This window comes from Ursus americanus, chromosome 5 (genome assembly GCF_024610735.1).
Source record: "Ursus americanus isolate L20-20 chromosome 5, mUrsAme1.1.p, whole genome shotgun sequence".
NCBI classification, from domain to species: Eukaryota; Metazoa; Chordata; class Mammalia; order Carnivora; family Ursidae; genus Ursus; species Ursus americanus.
Genome location: NC_142131.1, coordinates 64,637,919 through 64,656,503, shown reverse-complemented (window position 1 = coordinate 64,656,503; position 18,585 = coordinate 64,637,919). Strand labels below are relative to the sequence as shown.

Below are 18,585 nucleotides of genomic sequence, written 5' to 3'. Positions count from 1 at the left end.
TTCTCAAGCAATTAAACATAGAATTACCTTAGGATCCAGCATTTCCATTTCTAGGTATATGCCCAAAAGAATTGAAGGCGGGAGGGGTGGAGGGGGAGAATACAATTGGCTGGCTCAGTCAGTAGAATGTCCAGCTCTTGATCTTGGGGTTGTGGGTTCCAGTCCCATGCTGGGTGCAGAGATTACTTAAAAAAAAAAAAATTAAAAAAGAATTGAGAGCAGGGACTTGACACAGATATTTGTGTGTCAATGTTCCTAACAACATTATTCACAATAGCCAAAATGTGGAAACAACTCAAGTGTCCAATGACAGATGAATACATAAACAAAACATGGTATATGAACGCAATGGAATATTATTCAGCCATAAAATGTGAAATTCTGATACGTGCTGCAACATGGAGGAATCTTGAAAATATTATGCTAAATGAATAAGCCACACACAAAAGGACAAAAATTGTATAATTCCTCTTATATGAGATATCTAGAATAATCAAATTCCAAGAGAAAGAAAGGGTGGGAGTTACCAAAACCTGCAGAGGAAGGGGGAATAGGGTTGCTGTTTAATGAGTACAGAGTTTGAGTTTGAAATACCAAAAAAGTTCTGGAGACAGATGGTTGCACGACAAGGTGAATATACTTAACTGCCATTGGCTTGTACATTCAGAAAGGGTTAAAGAAGGGGAGTCTGGTGCGGGAGATAAGCAGCAGCTGGAATGTAGCCAGCAATCCACTCACCGGGCTGTGTGCATCTCAGTGCGTTAACGGGGGCCCTATTTGGAGACCATATAAAAGTATTCATTGCAACTCCTCTGGCTTTTACATGATTTACCAACAGAAGCCTGGCTATCAGAATACATCTTTTTCTTCTCTGAAGCATATGGAAAGGGGCACCTGGGTGGCTCAGTAGATTAAGCGTCTGACTCTAGAGCTCAGTTCATGTCTTGATATTAGGGTCATGAGTTCAAGTCCCATGTTGGGCTTCATGGCCAGTGGAGCCTACCAAAATATAATAATAAGAAGAAAAAATAGGGGTGATAAAACATTGGATTTATGCAGTTTTGTGGACAAAAAAGAATGTATGTCACCAGAAAACAACACAGAAAGCAGTGCATCAAAACGTTTATATAGTATAATTTCTGGACGGTAGAGTTATGAATGATTCTTATTTACATCCTTGAATCTTTATAACTTATCTACATTAAGTACGTATTTTATCATCAGAAAAGAAGGAACACTTCCACTCCTGTACACACTGCTCCCTATGTGCGGGAGCATCCCTCTCTCTGTTCTGCTTGTCAGAGCTCGAGCCCCAAAGTCAAGATCAAGTCTTACGCAAAACCTGTTTCATGTTTCATCTTCTTTCGGCCCTAACTTTTTCCAGGTTGGTTCTCCGCCTAAGACTTCTACTTCTTGACCAGAAGAGGTCTCTGTTGCATTGCTCAAGAAAAACCAATTTTTAAAAAATGTTTGTTTATTTAATGAATGAAAACCGTCTTTACCTGTTGGAGATATTATGATATTACAGAAGTTTGAGAGAAAAATTCTTCAGTGCCTCTGTAACACATTTCCAAACTATTTTATCGACAAAGGGGAACTTGAGCCCTGAGGACTAAACCCATTAATACCTAGCACTTCACAGAGTCACAGAGGAATTTTATCTGATATGTAAAAAATTGAAAGTAGAAAAAGAGAAAACAAGGGAGTATGCATTTAAACAGGAAAACATACGTTTTCTAGGGACAAATTAAAAACCATCAGGGAAGTGCTTTAGAGAGTATGGGCTTTATAGTTAGGTGGACTTGGGCTATATTCTGACTTTGCTACTTACCGTGTGGCTTGAAGCAAGCTCCACGTCTCGATCGCCTGTCATTCACTTTCCCATCTGGAAAATGGGGCTAGGATAGCTAGTTCAGAGGGTTGTTGAAAATAGTCTATTAGATTACTTGTAAAGTCCTTAGCATGACACTAAATACCTCATATGTATTTTTTTTAGGCCTGTGAATGGGCACATGGGTTAGATTGCCAGTTAAATTTTAGCAACAATGGCTGACTTAGTTGCAAAGCAGCTTTTTCTGGGAGGAAAAATATAGTGAATTCAGGAAATAGAAATTCCCTGAAAATGAGAATAAGAACATTTTCCTTTTCTTTTTTCTTCCCCCAAGAAGAGGAACATACTTCACGTGCCATTTTGGTTTCAAATATTCTCGCCTCAGAGAAAACCAAAAAATTCACGCCTCTAATGTCTTTTACAGGCTAAGCTGGAATTCCTACTCCAAGCTGCATAATTCAAATAATTGTCTCACCCAGAGTCTCAAATTCATCAGAGGAATGTCTCATCTTCCCTGCTCTTTTCTTTTTGGGCCTACTTTTTTCTCCCAGCCTTGCCTCTTCCTGAAATTATCCAATACTGACAAATATCATAAAAGAATAATATGTCCATATTCTCAGTTTTCTGGGTCTCAGAAATCACTTTAGACTTCTGCTCCCCTCCCCGACCAAACCGTTCAGTCACATCTGTCCTTGTAGGTGGGTAGTGGTGTAGACACGGCTATCCCCTCTTTCTATCCTGGGGAAAAAGCGCACCAACGTGTTCCTGTCCCCTCTGTCACCTTCCCCATAAGTATGTGAGGACAGCTCAGGCGGTCCTGCGAGGCGCTACGGGAGCAATTTTGCTAATGCCCTCTGTGATTCCTTCATGCTCCTGCTCAAAAAGCATTCATGGAAAGTTCTGGAGCTGGATGGTGGTGATGGCTGCACAGGAGTGTGAATGTACTCAATGCCCCTGGACCTATACACTTTAAAAGGGTGAAATGGTAAGCTTTCTGATATGTCTACTTGACCACACACACACACACACACACACATGCACACACACAAACACATCCGTTAATGATCCAAAGACCAGAGCATGATGTTATATAAGGACCAGCACCATCCAAGCCCTGTCATCTTCATCGGTAGACTGTCTGGCATCCAGGACAGTGAAAGGAGCAATGGTGGTTATCTTATTGCCCATGACCCGCGTACTACTACCCCACATGCTTGCACTCACTGTCCTTGCTCTGAGGTCTCTTCCCTCCACTGTTGCTGGGAATGGCCTGTGCTTTGTCTTGGATATAGCCTCTCCCCACCCCTACCCTGTCTAATGTAACCATGTACTGAGCTATCCATTCGAAGTCCAGCCAACTGTATTCTGTCCATGAAGCCTTCACTCTCGTATCTCTCATGTTGGAAGTGATCGTCCCTTGCTCTGGGCGTCCATGGCACTTTGTATTACTATTCTGCCTGTACAAATGTCCTGAAGGACAGAAACCGTGCCTTAATCCTCCTGGTATTTCCCCTTGATTTTACTTCAGTGCTTTGCACAGAGCAGACTTCCAGTGAATGTTTATTGAATGGCAAAGTGAGAGACCTAAGGAGGCCCTGGAAAGGGTACCTCAGATCTTGGGAGGGCCTTGCGTCACACCTGACCCTAAGCCCCCCCACCCCCTCCACCCCAGTGGTCAAAGGGCTTTATGTGCTTTTGTGTAATATATTTTGCCCTTTTTTGGGAATATTAGTTTTCCTGCTTCATTTCATTAGTCATTAGATTCCAAATTATGAAATTTCTTGTTAATGGTGGGGCCAAAATGTAATGGATTCACAGTCATCTTCCTTAGATTCCCATAACAACCTGTAACAAAGGAATGTTCTGTATCTCTAACTCAACATGTATACTGGATGCCCAGGCAGCGTTTTGCTGTTGGGTAGTCTAAGGACTACCTATCTATTTTTAAGATAATCAATCAATCTTGATAAAACTGTACATGTGTATGTACCATTATCTTTTGAATAGGCTGTTGCGAAGCAATATTTTACCTTCCAAGGAAGTAACCTTGGAAGAATATGTAGTCGTCCTTGATAGAACTTCACCTCCGGCACTGCCAGAAGTTAATATTATGTCAACATCTCCATTATAAAGATATAACTTCATTGTAAATGATTTGTCTGGGTTAACAGTGGACTCTGGACTTCTAAACCATAGAGGAAAAGAAAGCTTTTTTTTTTTTCTTTTAAGAGAGGGAGTTGGGGGAAGGACAGAGGAAGAGGAAGAGAGAGAATCCTAAGCAGGCTCCACCCCCAGCCTGGAACCCGACAGAGGGCTCAATGTGGGGCTCAATCTCACCACCCTGAGATCCTGACCTGAGTTGAAATCAAGAGTTGGACACTTAGCCGACTCAGCCATCCAGACGCCCCGAAAAGAAGGCCATCTTTACATAGGGGGAAAATTTAACTCTTGAATAGCAAGAAAACAAAACCACAAGACAAAGAGCCTTTGTTGTTTTTAAAACAAGCTTTAGTTCACTTAATTTTTCTTGTATAAAACTATGTGGTAGCCACAGCTGGAGCCTGCGTCCCCTGCACGGAGACTCTGGTGTGGGTCTTTACAAGACGGTCCGTGAATCCCTGATAGGGAAACTTGGTGATCACTGTCTCTTTCCAGAGATCAGGGGAGAGATAGCTGGAGGTCTTGGAGATGGCATCCAAAGTAGCCTTGGCAATGTTGCCCAGGGTGGCAGTGTCCCTGGCCGAGGTGTAGCAGTCGTCGATATGGGCCATCATCAGTAGCTTCTTGGGCTAGGGGCTGAGACAGTGCCAGTGCCTCTGGGTGGCAGGGGTGGGACGCACCAACACAGAGCCACAGCAGCCCGCCACCTTGCCTGGGACAGCGTGGGGCCTACTGATCTTGTTCTCCCACGCCTTGCAGCATGGGGATGATGGAAAGCTTAGCCAGGATGATGGCCCCACGGATGGAGTGGGTACCTCCTTGGAGCATTGACATCCAGATCGACGTGTCCACTGTAGTCTCTGATGGCAGCGAATGCCTTGAACCTGGTCCACTGGCCAGCATGGGTCTGCTTTGCACAGGCGTGATCTTCAAAACCTCATCCTTGAGGGATGCCCCCAGGAAGAAGTCAATGATCTCAGATGCCTTGACGGGCAGGGAGAAGAAATAGAGCTCCTCTAGGGACTTGATCTTCATGTCCTTGACCAGGCGGCTCAGCTTAGTGACGGGGATCCATCCCCTGTCCTCGGTCTTGGTTCCACGAGCTCCATGCCCTCACACCCTGACCACAGGCCCCCCACAGCACCAGCGTCATCTGCCATTTGGTGTTCTCTCAGAGAAGAAGCACAAGACAAAGAGCTTTGACCACAGCTGAGGACTGGACTTTTTGCCTAATATAAATGTGAATTCTCTATTTCAGAAAACAGCGTTGTTCTCACAAAGACCTTAAAATATTCCAACCAATTATCACACTTGAAATCTGTAATTCATTTCTTAGAAAAAAGTATTCATTACAAGTGAAATAGACTTGCTTTTTTCAGAGACCTTTGCTTTAATAACTGGAGAATGGGGAACACATGTTGGCAACTGAATACATATGAATAGCAAGAAGATTAAGTGTGGTTGGTGTCTGTTATTCAGGCTTCTGCTTTTATTCATACCCTGTTGATTTTGTTCGTCAAACGTTTCTTGAGCATATATTAGGTGCTAGATACTTAATTTGGGGGACAAATGTCAAGTTGCTGGTTTATTTCTATAAGAAATTTTATGCTGCCGTGGTTCTTAAAATTTAGCATGTCTCAGAATTGTCTGGAAATTGTATTAAAGCTCAGATTTATGGGCCCCACATCCAGAGATTCTGATTCAGGTGGTCTGAGATGGGGCCTATGAATCTGCGTTTCTAACAAGCTTCCAGGTGAGGCTTACATTGTGCGGGCCACACTCTAAAGAACATCTTTCTAGAAAGGTCTGCTATGCAAGAAGACAGCTATAGCCAATCTGTCCTTCAACATGATAGTTTATCCAAAGGTAATCAAAGCCACCGTCCATACAGCTAATAGAGACCTAGAGAATCCGGATTACGGGTAAATGGCGTTCACTCCCTACGAGCAGTGATGATGCTTCTGCTATCACTAGTTCAGGCTGTTCACCATCAGAGCCCATTCTGATGGATGGGTGTTAGTGCTACAGAGTGTATTAATGAGGGTCATTACCATCCCTTCCTAAAGACTTCAGACCTGTCTTTTGAAAACAGAATGTACTAAAAACAGTGAGAGAAGAGCCATTCTTCACCACCAAATATGGAGTGCTGAGTCTTCGATGCTGGACCAGAAGATGGTCATGGAGAGTATATTCTGGGGCAGAGACAACTTTGACTTGAAGAACTTGGAGTGAACAGAGATTGCTTAAACTGGGTATAAAAGCACTAACCATAAAGGAACGATTGAAATGTTGGACGTCATTAAAATTAAAAACTTATTTTCATCCTAAGACTCCATTAAGAGAGTAGACAAGAAAAGAGTCACAGATTGGTAGAAGATGAAATACATAAATCTGAAGACTTCCATTCAGAATATATAAAGAGCTTCTTCGAATCAATAAGAAAAAGATGAGGGTAGGGGAGGAAATTTTAAACTTTTTTCACATATCTTCCTAGGATCTTCTTCTGGGACCATGTAAATTAGACTGACAAAGGACTAATTAACAAGGCAAGAACAAACAGAAGGTTATTAACACATGCTTCATGTACACAAATGGGAGTACCCAGTGATGAGTAACTCAAAACAGTGGTTAGAACTTGGATCTTACAGCATCTTAACGGAAGAACAATAATAATAATTTTGTACAGAATCAACAAACAAGGGGCGCCTGGGTGGCACAGCGGTTAAGCGTCTGCCTTTGGCTCAGGGCGTGATCCCGGCGTTATGGGATCGAGCCCCACATCAGGCTCCTCCACTATGAGCCTGCTTCTTCCTCTTCCACTCCCCCTGCTTGTGTTCCCTCTCTCGCTGGCTGTCTCTATCTCTGTCGAATAAATAAATAAAATCTTAAAAAAAAAAAAAAGAATCAACAAACAAAAGGACTTAGAGCTTATAGAAGTTGCACATTGGGGAAGGGAATATGTGGAGAAATCAATGGTAGATAAAGCCTAATTTAAGCAAGGTTTGTTATAGAGATTCCTCCGGGCTGGTAAGGGTGTAGAGTTGTCTCTGATGATTAACTTCTGTCCCCTGATAGATAGGGGAGATGGGGACACCTCTCCAAATGGATTTCCTGTTTTAGGCAAGTGGTAGGAAGCCAGAGAGCTTTTCTGTATTCACATCTTCTCAATTGCCTTTAGCTCAAAATAATCCGTATGCCAAAGTGACGTATTTGGGAATGGCATATTCTGCTACACTTAATTAGCAACTCAATTTTAAAAATGGACAAAAGATAAACAGGTATTAAACAAAAGGGAGTCCTCTCTGCTCTCTGGCAGCATGAGGAGAAAGTATGCTGTTTTTTCTCTATAGACTTCTTGTCTCCTCTGGCAAGGTTGGGCAAATACACACACACACTCTCTCTCTCTCTCTCTTCTGTTAATGCATTTATATTTTGACATTATCTCAGACTCACAAGAATTTGTAAAAACAGTACAGAGAGTTCCCATGCACTCTTCACTCAGCTCTCACAATGATAATATCTTACGTAACTGTAGTAATTGTTCAAAACTAGGAAATTGATTTTGTTAAAACTATTTATTCAGGTATGGAGATATAGAATTTATTAGGATTTCACCACTTTTTACACGCACTCCTTTTTGTGAGGGACAGGGAGGGGTATAGCGTTCTGTGAAATCAGCTAACCGTCCTGACCATCAGCATGCAGAACTGTTCCATCACCACAAAGAAACTCTCTCACATTACCCCATGATAGTCGCACCTTTCCCCTGGAAAACTACTACTGATCCATGTCCTGACATTGTAATTTCGTCACTTCATGAACATCATATTAATAGAATTCTACAGTATGCAACCCTCTAACATTGGCTTCTCTAAGTGTAATCCTGTTGAGATCCATCCAAGTCGTTGCATGCATCGGTGGTTTATGACTCTTTACTGCTGAGTCCTAGTCCAGCATATGGATGCACCACAATGTCTTTATCCATTCCTCCACTAACTGTCCTTTGGCTTGCATGTTGGAGGTTCCCCAGGACCACCTCCAAGTTCAGTAATTCATTAGGAAGACTCATAGAACAGTGTATAGTTATACTCATGGTTGTTATTTATTTGGAGATGGCCTGTTCTTCTACCCAGAGCAAAATCAGTGAAGGGAAACAGCACATGGGGTGAAGTCCAAGGACAGTGGGCACAAGTTTCCAAGAATCTTCTTGCTGCGGAGTCACATAGGACATGCTTAATTCCTCCAGCAATGAGTTGTGACGAGTCTGCCCTTTCTTTGCTCAGGGTAACAAACTCATGCATCCTTTGCTGTTCCTGGGGGAGTTAATGAATTCTTTGCAAGTACAGTAAGGCTCCTTCCCATCCTGATATTGGAAGACAAAGATCATGGTCGCGTTCTAAGTTTCTCAAACAATTACATGTGCATCTTATCCTAGGTGATTGCTAGGTGACCAGTCCTTGACTGGTGCTACCTATCAGAGGAGTGATAAGCTTTACAGAGTGAAAGGAATCAGGACGAATTCCAGGACTGTTACCCACACCTGGGTTTGCCTCTCGGTGCGTGTAGAGCCAAAAGATAGAACCATGCCAAAGAAAAGGAAAAGGAAGGATTTGAGTTGCAACAAGTAAAGGAGAATGCCAGAGATCTTTCCCAAAGCAGGGTCTCCCCAAACAACAAAATCGGGGAAGTTTCAAGCTTAGGGTACATACATATTCATGAAGGAACTTGCCCAATGGGGAATGCAGCATGGATTTGGGGCAAAAGTCATCTTAAAGTGACTGAGTTCAAGTCAAGGTCACAGGTCTTACATTCTTTCACAAGATGGCTGGCGGCCTAAAATGACTTTTCTTATGTCAAGAAAGCTTCTTTTCCTGGGGACCCCTAACTCTCTCTGCTTACAGGAGTTGCAAGGTTTGAATCATGGGTGAGAGGTGAGCAGAAAAGAACCAGAGAGAACTTTCTACATGTGGGGAAAGTACGAAGAGAGCCAACGAGGAAAGAAAAAGCCACTGTGTTTATGGGATGGTGAGAATATTCTGAGCAGACCAGGAGTTTTCTATTGGGAAATAAAAAAAGGGAGTCTTAGGAAAAGCGATTCAGCTTATTGAGGACTTGAAGTCCTAAAATGAAGCATTGAAATAGATTACTATGGAAAGTTATGTTCATGATCAAAATAGGGTTTCAGAAAAATTTATCTGTCAATAATTCAAAGGATGGATTGGAGATTAAGAGATGGGGACCCTTGTTTGGAAATACATCCAGGTGATGTAGGATTAGAATCAAAGCCACGCGAATGGAGAACGGGGAGCGGCCTCTCCACAGTTCATGTTGGTGCAGATGAAGCGCACAAGAGAGGCTTGTGCGTGCAGAGACAGGTTCTGGAAGAGTTCGGTGCCCTTGGTAGTTACTTTATAAATGAGGTCAGTAAGGCGCTATTAGAGAGGGCCATTCTAACCTCCAAGAGAAGTCATAAAGCTAAAAAACATGATAATACAAAGAGGGAAAAAATCAATGGGAGTTATAGGAAGTAGCAAGAGGTGCGTTTTTTTTTTTTTTTAATGGTGAAGTATTTTAAGAATGCCCTTTGAGACTAATCTATTTTCCCTTTCAGAGACGGTTCATTAAAGTATAGCCTAATTAGGAAGGAATAGATAAGGCACCCAAGGTCAAGATCCGACCTGCTTTGTTACCTTATGAAAATTCATGAACGGGGCGGTACCTCAGATCTGATGCATTCTGAACTGGGCTACGAGCCAGCGTGTGAGTGTGAGCTTTTCAGAAAGCAGGAATAGCATTTCTAACCGTGTCACTAACTCGCATTTCCTCCTGGTGAATCACTCCGGCTCTTGTTTCTCCAATTATTAAAAAGAAAGTAATTCCTGGAGTGAACTATTTATTTATTTAGAAAACAACGTTATCTCCAAGCTTTAAAGATAGGGTGTCTTAAGAGTGGTCATCAGAGTAAAAACCTTTGTCCTGCTGCTCTGGCTGATTCCCAAACACCGCGTCTTGCTAGCACCCCTCTGTCATCACATTCCACTCACATTCCACATGGGGCTTGTTTCTGTACGTCAAACATGCGAAGGTGTGCCCCATCTCAGAACTATCTGGAATGCTCTTCCCAAGAGTTGCACACGGCTCACTCCTTCTCATCATTCAGTTTTTAAAGGGACTGTCGGCTTCTCAGGGAGGTACAGTGGATGCTGTTGGGCGCCCTGCCCACATCCCCCTTAACCGCCTGTGTGTCAGGGCTTAGGGCTTTGTCCTTTTATGGAGCATTGCCCTTGGCTGATGGGAACCTCCTCACCCAGTGATGGTCCTGGGGACAACGGTTGAAGGTTATGTCCCCCACCCAAGGGAGGGCCATGGCCAAAGACAAAGTGAAGAAGAGATACAGCAGCCTTCTATGCTCTGGGTGGGACAATTTCTCGGTGCTATTTATTTATTCATTTATTTTTAAAGATTTATTTATTCATTTGAGGTGGGGAGGGGCAGAGGGAGAGGGAGAATTCTGAAGCAGACTCGCTGCTGAACGTGAAGCCCAACATAGGGCTTGATCCCAGGACCCGGCGATCATGACTGGAGCTGAAACCAAGAGTCAGCCGCTCAACCGACTGAGCCCCCCAGGTGGCCCTTTGGTGCAACTTATGATTCAGGGCTTCCCATGGAATCAGGCTGAGACTAGACTTCTAAGGAGTATAATTTGCCAGTCTTCACCCCCTGCTCTCTGCTACTTTTTTTAAAAGATTATATTTATTTATTTAGAGAGCACATGCACGAGTGGAGGAGGGGCAGAGTAGAGGGAGAGAGGGAGAGAATCTCAAGCAGACTCCGCACTGAGCTGGGATCCTGATGCAGGGTTCACTCTTATGACCCTGAGACCATAACCTGAGACTGTGACCTGAGTCAAAACCAAGAGTCGGTCGTTCAACAGACTGAGCCACCCAGGCGTCCCTGTCTGCTACTTCTCTCACTCTCCTTGAGATCACTGAAGCAGGAATTCCCACCTTAGGCTCTGTCCACAGGGAGCATAATTTAAGACCGTTGGTGCAGCAGTGGTCCTGGGAAGGGGAGTAGATCTAGAATTCGGGATTGGATAAATCAACCACTAGATGGCAGTGTGAACCCCATCATTGTCAGCCAGTGAACTGTTAGTCTGACTTGCTGGAGGGGTGCGCTCGCTGAGATTGTCAGCTGTGGTGACTGGGACAAAATACAGGTAAGATGCTGTGTTAAATCGTGCAATGTCTCTGGCATTTCACATGTTTTGGGCGAACAGGGGAAGCTTGGTACACAGGACTGCTTGCACTATTTTCGCGATTTCTTGTGTCTGTAGTTACTTAAAAATAAAAAGTTAAAAATAAAAACAAGCAAATAAACAGCCATAATGTGTAAATGATATTCTATCCTAGGGGAAGTGGTAGGCATTAGTAGCGTCCTCAAGGACTTAGGGAATGCAGAGACAATGGTTCCCACGTAATTGCCATTTAATTCGATAGCTTGTCCTTTGCAAAAGCTAGATGAATTGTGGCAGATGACACGGACTCCTGGAAACTCAAGCAATTAGGAGCCCCAACCGAAGTGGCTTGACTGAGCATGGTATCCTCACTAAAACAGATTAATAGAGCCTTTGGAATGTGGCGCGCAGCTGTAACTGGCAACCACTTCTTTTCTGGACCCATCAGAAAGGTGAATCAGAAACAGTTGGCTTTCACAAGGAAGGGATGGTAGTATATATTCGTGACTTTGCCCCAGGGCTACTTTACTCGTCCTCTGCTCTATGATAATGTAGTCCAAAGGGACCTGGATCGTGTGGACATTCCACAGAACTTCACACTAGTCAACCATATCCATGTCATCTAAGTGGACCTGGAAAGGAGGAACTGGGAAGTGCTCTGGGATGCTGGCAAGACGTGTGCACTTCAGAAGGTGGAAGAAAATACCGGAAAGATGAAGGAGACTGCTACCATGTAAACATTTTTAGGGGCACAGTGTTCTGGGACATGTCAGGACATCGCTTCTCTGCTAAAGGACAAGTAATTGTGCCTTGTGTTTCCTGCCATTAAAAAAAGCACAGAGCGTGCAAGCATTTCAGAGGTAGTATTTATCACATTTGCAAAAGCCTGCTCTGACCTATTTATGAGGGATGAGGAAGGTCACCACTTTAAGTGAGACTCAGAGCAGAAAAGGGCTCTGTCATGGATCCAGGTGACAGTCTCAGGAACACTGCTGCTTGGGTCATATGACTCCAAGGTTTCTAGGGTAGCAGGTTAATCTGTGGTCAATAAAAATGCTGTGTGAAATATTCAGGACGCCCCAATGGGACAGTTGCCAGGTGGACTTGTAGGGTATTTGGGCGAGGCCATGCCATCTGCAGCAGAGAACATACACCATTCACACTAGAGCTTCTGACACACTCTTAGGACTTGGAAGGGACTCTCTGAGTATGAGACATCAAGCAGTTAGGCAATTAGAGCTGCCCACCATGAGCTGGGCTTGTTGAGACACACCTCATCGTGAGACTGGGAACACCCGCAGCATTCTGTCATGAGACGGAAACCGTATGTCTGAGACTGTGCTCACGTGGTCCCTGAGTTGTGAGTAAGCTGTACAAACAAATACTTCCAGTGATATACCTCTCACGTCTCTTTCATGAACTTTTCCTTGAGCTCATAGCTTCTTGAGGGCTCCCTAAAGCCAGCTGATGGGGGAGGACGAATCCTTAGGCTGAGAACAGGCGGCTACCACACTACAGCCCACTTGGGCTCAAAGATGGTGGTGGGAACACATTCCGCCTGTGGGTATCTACTTTGTGTGGAGAGAAAATGGCCCCCCAAAAAGGTTATGTGCAAATTCATGGGCAGTGGCAAATGGCCTGACTGGTCAGGTAGTGGGTTGGCAAAGAACGAGGTTAGAGAATCATGAAGTAGGTGTAGAGAAGCATGTGAATGGATTAGTGGTTGTGGGCAAGAAGCATTGGTTAACGTCCGCCAGATCCTACCTGTTACAGACAAGGCACTGACTGACCAGGGGACAGGAAGCGTCACTCAGCAGATGCCAGCTAGCTTCCATCGTCAACCACACCAGCCCTTGCACAATTGGCTTCCGAACAGAGTAGCCGTGGTGGCCGCAATGGGGATTATGTTTGAGTTCAACAGTACGCGCTACCTCTCCTCAAAGCTGGTCTAGCTACTGCTGCTGCCGCATATCCCACAGCAGGAGTGAAGAGCAGTGGAGTTCTCCAGACAGTACAACCCCTTGAGAACACCAACCAGCTACTTGGTGGCTAAATGGTGATATCAGACCCCCTTCATGCTGGAAAGAGCAACAACTCATCCTGGGCATAATTGTATTTATCATAACCTGAGGACCCCCTCCCCCTGTTACAGTCAGGGTTGTGGTTTGTTCCAGAAACCCTCCTCTTGTAAGTACCCAGAACTGGCACCAGCCAGAATCTTGAAGGACCTACAACCAGATGGAGTGACAGGAACACGAGGATCCATCAGCTCTGAGTGGTACAAAGGGTACAGACTGGAGCAGATGCTTTTGATGTCTTGCTAAATCCCCTTTATAGGCTGGAGTGCCGGGTTGGCTGCCAATGGCTCCCACCTATGCTATTCCCCAGAGGCTTGCATTTGGCTGAAGGAAACTGCCTAAATCACAGATGGCTGGGAGGTTAAGCCACTTCCCGCCCGAGCTATTGCCTGGGGTCCGGGACTGACTGACTGGTGCAGGAATATAGACCCAGCCCTTTCGCTTCACCAAACATTTGTACTCCTTTTCCCATAGTGTCAGCCATTGACTACATTTCTCAGCCTGTCTTGCAACTAGAGGGGGCCATGGGAACAGTTCTCACCAATGCAGTGTGAGAGGAGGTAAGGTATATTCTCTCAAGACCAAGATTTAAAAGGCTTTTCTTTTTTTTTGTATAATAATTTTTTTATTATGTTATGTTAGTCACCATACAGTACATCCCTAGTTTTTGATGTAAAGTTCCATGATTCATTACTCGCGTATAACACCCAGTGCACCATGCAATACGTGCCCTCGAAGAAGGCTTTTCTACTTATTTCTTTCCCCCATCCTCCTTCTGCACATAGATGACTTTACAATAGTGAGGGCTATCGGATGAAAGGAGCCTGGGTCTCTGAGTTACCTTGTGAAGGGCTGCCACCAATCAGCTTGTTTTGTTAGATGAACAAGTAGTAAACTTTAATTGTGTTTGGTCACTGAAGTTGGGGATTTGTTTTGTTAGAGCAGCAGGTGTTACTCTCATACACCCTCTCCCTGTGAACTCTCAGGGGATTTCTTTTCTTTTCTTTTTTTAAAGATTTTTTTATTTATTTGACGGAGAGAGAGACAGCCACCGAGAGAGGGAACACAAGCAGGGGGAGTGGGAGAGGAAGAAGCAGGCTCCCAGCAGAGGAGCCTGATGTGGGGCTCGATTCCAGGGCTCTGGGATCACGCCCTGAGCCAAAGGCAGACGCTTAATGACTGAGCCACCCAGGCGCCCCTCAGGGGATTTCTGAAATGCTAGGAAGTTGAATAGGATGTTTCCAAAGGTCCTTTTTGGTACAGATTCTCTGGTACATTTCTTCTGAAAAATGGCGGAACGATGAATTCTAGTACTTGAATTTTATTTTAATAAACAGTGCCACTTAATTATTCTATCGTAAACATGGTAAAGTTCAAAACCACTGGATCAGATGAACTGGATTCCAGTTCCAGGCTCCTCTTCAGGCCTGTTATAGAGTCCTATAAAATATGACCTTCTCTCTCTGTGTCTCAGTCTCACCATCTGAAAAATGCAAATAAAACGGGCAATAGAACCTCTTAGGTCCTTTCTGGCTTTTGTGTTTACTGATACTTTGTATTGTATTAAAATCAAATGTCTTCAAGGAAATATACAGCATCAGCTCTTTATAAGCCGCAAGGAGTGGGAGCACAGGACTCTAGGGCTTTAAATAGTATACTAAACTTAAACTATAATAAACCCTTTAATCATAGAGTGTCTTTTATTATTGGACTTCAAAATTTGGAGATGAGTCAAAGACACTAGATTCTTTGCTTTTGGCTCTATATGCAGTCAAGTTGTCTCAAACAGCTCAAATACTCCATTCAATTAAGGCATAATTGGGGATGATTTGTTTCAGAGGAGTGGGAAAAGGGGCCAAGTGAGTCCTGTGGGAAATGGCTGTATCTGGCAACACCCAGAAACACTCTGGGTACCCGGCCATGACCACGGCAGTGACACATGGCCCATGCTGAGAATGAATCCAACATTAAGCTGTAGGCTGAACTAAGTTTTGTTTCCTTTATAAACAAGTAAGCATGGCTATGTTCCAATAAGATTTTGCTTACTGGTTTTGGTAATCTTTTTAAAAAAATTAACACACCTAAAGAAAGTCGTTTAGAAGGTACAAAATTATTAAAGAAGTATTTCCATAATCTACTACAGATAAATCTTTTACCCTGGTAAGTATAAAAGTTGGCTGACATTCTGTGTCCCTGAATCACATAGATTTTCTTTTTCTTTCTTTCTCTTTCCCTTCCCTTACTTTCCCTTCCCTTACTTTCCCTTCCCTTCCCATTCCTTTCCTTTCCTTTCCTTTCCTTTCCTTTCCTTTCCTTTCCTTTCCTTTCCTTTCCTTTCCCTTCCCTTCCCTTCCCTTCCCTTCCCTTCCCTTCCCTTCCCTTCCCTTCCCTTCCTTTCCTTTCCTTTCCTTTCCTTTCCTTTCCTTTCCTTTCCATTTCATTCCACTGCTATTTCTTTTTCTTTCTTTCTTTCTTTCTTTCTTTCTTTCTTTCTTTCTTTCTTTCTTTCTTTCTCTCTTTCTCTCTTTCTCTTTTTCTTTCCTTCTTTCTTGGGGGAGCTGGCCAGGGCATTTAATTAACCTCTAGATGTTTGGGTAAGAAACCCAGGTGAAGCATAAATAAAGAAGGTATCAGAAAGTGTCTCGACTTTGACCTTTTATGGACTGCCTTTGTCTCACCCATTGTACAATATGCAAATTCTCTTTGGGCTGATTTTCCCACAGGTCAGGATGATGACCTATCCTCGGAGGTTGGAGAACTGCTGGATTCAATTCAGGCAGCATGCAGTTCGATTTCCTGAAGAGCTATGCAAACTTTTATCAAATTCTAGGGCTTAGCAGCAGCTTGAGCAATGACATTCCACAAAGCACTTCAAGGGAGAGAAAGAGCAGATGATCTTCTCAGCCTGTTTACCCAGGTTTTGGCTCCATTCAGCTCCCCACAAACCTGTCTCCCTGGGGTTGGGCTGTGTATTCCTTGTACTCCTGTTACTAGTGTAAGGGCACAAGTACTTCCTTTAGCAGCTAGAGCTAAGGCACTGCTGGCTTTCTCGACTGAGGGTCTGTGGAATAATCACAAGTCTCCTTATACACAAATACATCAAAGCACTAGAGGACGTGTTGAAGGATCCAGCCCGGGTACCTCAGGCGTCTAGAACATGCTTTAAGGGTCATCTACACTTAAAAACTTTAGCACCATCTGACCCCCGCCTCCTTTGACCTTCTGTAGCTGATCATGTGTCAGCTTACGTTTATTCAACACACTCAGGATTTCTCATGTCATTCCTTTCTAAGGCCACTACCGCTTACCTCAGGCCTTCGCACTAACACGGTAAGCATTAGGTTCTAAGCTGCCTTTCTAGCCCCACCACATAGTGGACATACTGGGAGATGAAGCGTTTGAAACTCATGTCTCACCATATCAAGTCCTGCTCAAGTCTTGTCATGGTTTCACACATCCAGGTAGTTTCACACTACCTGGAAAAGCTTAAGCTTTCCTACATATGTGCCTTAAAAAGAGAGAGAGAGAGAGTTTATCTATTTATGTATTTGAGAGAGAGAGAGAGCAGGGGTAGGAACAGGGAGAGGGATAAGCAGACTCTATGCCGAGCGTGGAGCCATGCCCACGTGGAGCCCAATCTCCTGACCCTGAGATCATGGCCTGAGCCAAAATTAAGAGTCAGAGGCTTAACCGAAGGAGCCACCCAGGGATCCCATGTGTGTCTTTTTTAATACTTTGCCTCAATTCTTCTTTGAAAGTTTTTCCATATGAGTAGAGTCTGGTAGGGTTTTTTCTCCCCTAATGCTCCAAGTGCAGAGCCATCCACAGCTACTTTTCAGTACACTGTTGTGGAATCAAATTAAGAAATGAAATCCCTCAGATACAATTCAAGATCCATTCTACCCTAGTTTTCTGACAGGCACTGTACTAGGGCTAAGGATATAAAAGTGAACACAACAGGAATAGATTTCTTCCCTCGTGGAGCTTAAATGGTTGGTGGCAGGGCTAGGGTATGAAGATATTAAATGAATAAATAAGCAACAGATTCAGAATGTCATATGAGATGTGAGCTATAGAGTAGGAAAGGGACAAAGAGTACCAGAAATGGTTGGAATGGGGGTTGGAGTTTTAAATGTGGTGATCACAGAGCATCCCACTGAAAAAGTAACATTTGAGCAAAATACTAAAAAGGATGAGAAAATGAGCTGTGGCTACTGAGCATTCAAAAGATAGGCACAAGACATGCAAAGGCCCTGAGGCAGGAACTTTTAGTGTTCTAGGAGTAAAGGGGAAAGACAACAGAGTGAGCTAGGCGGTGTGTGGTAGGAGAGAAGATTGGAGGACCTTAGCGGACCATAAACCATTGGGAAGACTTTGGCTTTTACCCTAAACCAAATAGCTGGAGACTTTGCAGGACGCTGAGTAGAGGAGTTCAGTGATCTGTATTATATTTTTAAAGGATCTCTCTAACTGCTTGAAAGTAAACGGTATAGGCCAGAATAGAAGCAGGGAAACCATTTAGGTGCCTCTATGATAATTTATGATGGTGACTTGGACTTTGTAATAGTGAAGGTTTTGAAAAGAGGTCAGATTCTACAGATGTTTTAAAAATTGAGCTGATAAGAACTGGTGATGGGTTGAATGTGAGCTGTGAGTCAAAGAGAGAGCCAAGGATAATTCCAAGCCGCCTTTGTGCGTATAGAAGGATAAAGTTGGCACTTACTGAAACAGGGCAGACTATGGGAGGAACAAGTATTAGAGGGTATGGTAGGGGGAAGGTCAAGATTTTTATTAGGTTATTGGTGATAATTTTTTTGTTTTACGTTTTTAATTCCAGTTAATAGACATACAGTGTAATATTAGTTTCATGTGTACAATATAATGATTCAACAACTCCATACATCACCCAGTGCTCATCACAGGAAGTGCCTTCCTTAATCCCCATCACCTAGTTCACCCATACCCCCTGGGAACCATCAGTGCGTTCTCTATAGTTCAGTCTGTTTCTTGGTTTGTTTGTCTCTCTCTCTCTTTTTTCCATTTGCTCATTTGTTTTGTTTCTTAAATTCCACATGCGTGAAATCATACATTTTTTGTCTTTCTCTAACTTAGTTCTCTTAGTATTATACTCTTTAGCTCCATCCATGTCATTGCAAATGGCAAGATTTCATTATTTTTTATGGCTGAGTAATATTCTATTGTATACATGTCGCATCTTCTTTATCCATACATCTATTAATGGGCACTTGGGTTGCTTACATAGTTTGGCTATTGTAAAT

General features: G+C 43.5%; 1 long non-coding RNA gene and 1 pseudogene across 2 annotated transcripts in view; both read right to left on the bottom strand.

The window, feature by feature from the left end:
• The window catches only part of LOC123790405 (uncharacterized), a 71,917-nt gene that overhangs the window by 17,207 nt on the left and 36,125 nt on the right, over window positions 1–18,585 (bottom strand). For both annotated transcript variants that reach the window (XR_006779074.2, XR_015724591.1), the window contains exon 3: window positions 28–185. This is a non-coding gene — a long non-coding RNA (uncharacterized LOC123790405). The remainder of the gene's footprint in view (window positions 1–27; window positions 186–18,585) is intronic.
• On the bottom strand, window positions 3,420–15,583 carry LOC148110135 (small ribosomal subunit protein uS5 pseudogene; annotated as a pseudogene).